The sequence below is a fragment of the Cryptomeria japonica genome, chromosome 9 (assembly GCF_030272615.1).
Source record: "Cryptomeria japonica chromosome 9, Sugi_1.0, whole genome shotgun sequence".
Lineage (NCBI taxonomy): Eukaryota > Viridiplantae > Streptophyta > Pinopsida > Cupressales > Cupressaceae > Cryptomeria > Cryptomeria japonica.
Genome location: NC_081413.1, coordinates 301,797,422 through 301,803,050, shown reverse-complemented (window position 1 = coordinate 301,803,050; position 5,629 = coordinate 301,797,422).

Sequence of the window (5,629 nt, the reverse complement as noted above, 5' to 3'; positions counted from 1 at the left end):
TTCAAAATTTAAGCTCAAGTGAGACAAAATCTGAAAAACAGGGAAAACACTTCCACTTTTTGACCAAAAAGTGGACTCATCTTCTTGCACTGACCCTATATATATATATATATATATATATATATATATATATATATATATATATATATATATATATATATATATATATATATATATATATATATATATATATATATATATATAAACTAAATAATTAAATAACAAAAAAAAAATGCAACTTATTTTAAGGGTGGGGACCCACGGGTCCCGTCACCCCTATGGACCTGCAGGTGCAGGCCCACAAAGGTGAGGGGACACTGTGGGCCCCTCCACTCCCCCTGCGGCCACTGTCGTGATAGTGACCGCAGGGGTAGTGGAGGGTACCACTACCCCCGGCGGTTACCTTATTATTGCCTCCCCCTGCATGATGCCCAATAATGCTTATTCGAAATAAATTTCGAAGACCTCTTTTTTTAATAATCACTTTGTGATATTTTACATATTCATTTTCATTTTGGTATAAATTTAATAATATATATATGTGTGTCTCTGTGTGTGTGTGTGTGGTTATTTTCTTATTTCCAGATTATCTAAAAATATAAGAGAGATATAAATATAAATAAAAGATATATGTACAAAAGGAATATTATTATGAGAATATGAATTTAATCACAGAGATGAAATAACACAGAGAGATTAATTCGTTTCAGCAATGTACAGATAACTGAAAAATAGATGATTACGCTGAGATAAACAAAGCTTTCAAAGAAAGATTTTTAGGAACTAATATTCACAGAGACAGATTTATATTTTATTTCCACAGAGAATAATGGATACAGTGAAGTTTATATTTTATTTCCAGACATTTTTCTATTCACAGAGAAGTAAGACTGCTCTTAAGGAATTAAGATTTATGATCAATCTACATTCAGAGAGAGAGAAATGTATTTTTACTCACAGGAAAAAGAAAGAATATTTAAATAACTTCATATGCAGAAGATCAAACTTGTATTTGCACAGAGGTAAGATTATTCATAGTGAAGTAAGATTTAATTAAAGAAATGAGATTTACATTCAGATTTCCAATCCAAGAGCGAGAGTAATGAATTTAAGAGAAGAATAATAAGGAACAAGATTCATACACAAGTGATTATCATTTAATCACACAGAGAAGAGTTTAATCTCAAAAAAGAAATTTAAATAAAGGAAATATGATTTTTGCATAGATCTAAAAAAATTTGGAAAAGCAAAAGCAAGATCTGATATATATTTTTTTTTTTCTAAAGAAAACTAAATGAATAATAAAGCTATCTTTTACATGCATTATATGAAAAGTACTTTTATCAATATTTATCCCTAAATAAGAAGAAAAGATTTGCAATCTAATTTATATAAAGGAAGATCTAGAAGCTATATTTTTTTGATAATACAATTTTTTTCACATGTAAATGAAAGATGACAAAGGAAGAGAACCTGGCTTATCGAAGCTCGATGCTGAATCCTCTCCAATCTTCTAACTATCCTTTTTAGATCCTTCCTTGCAACTTGAGAGAAATCTTCAAGAACAACTTAATAATCCAACAATGAAAATGAGACTACCAAAGAAGATCCTACTACTAACAACAAGGAAACTTGAGAAAAAAAATTCAAAACATAATCAACTCCCTTTTTTGAAAATTTGCATACAATATATAGGAAAAATCCCTAAATTCCACTATCTAGAGAAATTAATTAAGAATGAGATTCTTTTCCAATATTGGACTCATGCAAATTGATTAAAACCTAGTGGGGGAGTTACATGCAAGGCATTGAAGATTCCTCTAGAAGCTTCTAATTCCTCCTACAACATGTGCCATAATTGGGAGCGGGAAAATAAAAATAAAAATAATGTCTTTTGAACTATATTCTCCAAGTGTGTGTGTGTGTCCATTTTTATTCTTTTATAATATTTATTCAATCATTTTCAATAGCTCAACCAAAAATATAATAGAATTGTATCAAATCAAAAAGTGATAAAGGAGGGTTGTGACATCCTCCCCCCCTTAATTTGTGCATCGTCCTAATGCACTTATTGAATGTATCCAAAAGAGTCTATAGTTCATGATTAGTTTAAAACAAAAAAGGAAACAACTGTTGCATTTCTCTAGTATCTTCCCACGTGGCATTCTTTTCATCATACTGGTTCCATTGTACTTTATATTGATCAACCTCTCTGTTGCGCAATTGACATTGGCGCCTCTCCAAGATTTTGAATGGCTCTATCATTATTCCTCCCATTCCTGGACCTGTAAAGCATCCCAATTCAAAATATGTTTCTCATCAGGTACATACTTTTTAAGAAGAGATACATGGAAGACATCATGGATTCGGCTCAACTGGGGAGGTAAGGCCAACCGGTATGCAACTAGATTAATCCTTTCCAATATTTCAAAGGGTCCAACATAATGAGGTGCAAGCTTGGTCTTTTTCCCAAACCTTATGGAACTCTTGTGTGACCTAACTCTTAGGAAGACTTTTGTTGGCAGCAATATTGTACACAAAAATAAAACTAGTTAATTAAGTTGTAATTGTGTTGGCTAATTGGCAACCAAGGGGTGGCAGTTGCGGTGCGACGGTTGGCGCTCACACCCCCTCGGCATCTTTATATACTTCAGAATGTAACTTGTAAACAACAACGAATTATGAATAGAATAACATATCTGATACTTGTCTGATATCTATGGCATTGTTCTGCATTACGTACTTCCTACTTTAAGTATTCACCCAAGAGGGCAAACATTTGGCGTCGTTGCCTAGATGAACTCGGGAACGGAAGACACGGATGGCGCATGGACACGATGGGCCTACCCATCGATGAGATTAACCCAGAGGCCGATGATGCGCAAAGGGAACAATTGTCATGGGACGCAGAGCGTGATGGCAAGAGGCGAAGGGGAAATTGAACCCTGGAATAATCCCGACACACTGTTGATATAAATCGTGGCCGAAAGGCAAAATAAAAATAAAAACAATAAAAAGTTTTGTTTTTGTACATGGCGTGTGTTTGCTGTGTACGGAAGTGACTTATGCCCAATAGACTAAATAAGGACAAAAATAAAAAGATACAAAGTGACGAATGGGAAGTGGCACAAACCACGTTGAATCTCAAACAACAAATAGAACAAAGGCGTAGGCTAAGGCAGCTTGCCGAGGGACGACCGGCCGAGGGGTTGCCCGAAGGGAACCTAGGAGGTGTCACGGAGGTTGCGGAGGCAGAGATAGACGGAGAGAATTACACTGTCGTAGGGTTGCCCGAAGGGAACCGAGAAGGAGTCACGCCGAAGGAGAACTCTACAATTCACCAGAATACCACCGTAGGGTAAGAAGTCATGAAGAGTTGGTGGAACAAACAAGGCGAAGTCTAAACCTAATCAACGCTACCAAAGACCTACTAAATAATTTGTCCATTTCGGAGGACAACCGGAGCGAGACAGCGGAAGGTGATGGTACGATCGAAGGTGCCGAGGGAGCACAAGGGTACCGTACAGGAGGCAATTTGTTCAGTTCGATGTCAGCAACTTCTTCTGGAGGACCCACGAGTGGAGGTTCAGTTGCAGGAGGCAGAGGATCGCTAAGTACAAGCACACAAGGAATTAGAGGAGCAAGACCCAGTGGTGGGATGGCGAGTAAACAGAAATTGCCAAAGTTCACAAGGGAGGGCAAGGAAGATCCCTTACGGCACTGTTGTACATGTGAAACCATTTGGTCCGCCAACGGAGTGACAGACCAGGATGACTGGGTACAACAGTTCCCAACCACGTTAGGTGGAGTTGCCATAGATTGGTACTCCGATGTAGACAAGTAAAAAGTGGCCACGTGGGCCAACCTACATAAGGAATTCACGGAAGAGTTTCGGTTGCTCCGTGATGACAACGAAATTGTAATAGAGATATACAGTACCAAACAAGGTACCAAGGAGACAATACGGGCATACAGCAGGAGACTGAAGGAATTGTTGGGTAAAATGGAAAGCCAACCGGCTGAGGGCTTGAAAAAACGATGGTTCGTTGAAGGATTGAAATCCTCCCTATGGAAAAAAATGAAAATTGTACCCCCGACGTCATATGACGATGCTTATAATAGGGCGATGGACCTAGAGAGCGAATACAAAACATCAAGGAAGAAGAAAAGTAATAAATATTCATCTGACGATGATGAAGATTCTGATGGGGAAAGCAGTAGCGGTGGCGAATCGAGTAAAAAGGTGCATGCTCTCCAAAAAGGACATGGAACGAATGCTAAAAGAATTCAAAGCCATGAAAGGGAGTACAAGTAAGACGGAAGAAAATGACGTGTGGTGTACCGACTGTAGGAGTGACGGACACACCAAGGGGTCCTATCCCAAGAAGGCTTTCTACGACATTTGTCAAATTAAGGGACATTTGACAAAGGAATGTCCCTACAATATGAAAACCAGGAGCCAACAAGTTCTCTTCACGCAAGAGCAGCCGGCTGTCAGAACTTCGCAAACCAACACAACGGCATCATCTGGAGGTTACCGGGACAACAGACATGGTGGCGGAAGGAATAGCAACAATAACAATAACGGAAGTCGTATCCAGTATGACGCCAAGGGTCGGCCAATTATCCAATGTAGAGCCTGTAATCAGTGGGGGCACTTCGCCCGTGATTGCATGCAGGAAGCCACCCCTCAGCACCTCTGCCGATGGTGTGGGCCAGGCGACCATGAGGACGCAAATTGCCCACAGGCAGGGGTTAATCTCCTCAGCATTGAGAACGCTAAGAAGACTGGTGAGAAAGAAGTACTGGCGATCACCCGCGCCCAAACAAAAAAGGCCACTTATCCCGACCCCCGTACGGAGAAGGAGAGATTACGGGAGGCAAAGGCCAATATTGAACGTGAGATGACGGCCGAACGACAAGACAACGAGGTGGCAAGTACATCATCCCGTACAGAAGCAGAAAATAACATCATTGGGCAAGTACTGCAGATGGAAGTACCTATAAGGGTAAAGGACCTTCTAGAAACAATGCCATAGTTAAGAATCACCATTTTTAATTCCATACAAACCACTGCGCAGGCACCTTTGCGTGCCACACGGGCGGAAGTTTCGGTCTGCCCCTCGGCTGACCCAATGTTGTTGGCCTTAAATAGTGGTCGGCATCCTGCTATAGTAGAGATGGGAATTCTCAGGGCTATCCTCAAAGACACCATTGTGGATGGAGGTTCGGGGGTGAATGTACTGCTAGAGGATACGTGGAAGAAGCTGGGGAAGCCAACACTATGGCCACCCACGTTCAACTTGGTAGGTGCAGACCAGCATGGCATCAAGCCACTCGGCACCCTGATGGCCCAGCTGGTCACCATCGGCACGCAACCTTTCATACTAGATTTTGTGGTAATCCCACTCAAGAAGAAGGGGTACAACACCATCTTAGGCAGAGGGTGGCTGGTTACAACAAAGGTGAACCATGACTGGAAAAACAACACCCTTTCTATGGAGAAAGGGGGGCGGAAGTACACCATTGATCTGAGGACCCAGGTTGTTGACGAGGAACTGACATCATCTTCGAAATCGGAGGGTGAAGGGAAAAGCTACCCGAGGGATGAAGGACGAGGCTGCAGGGA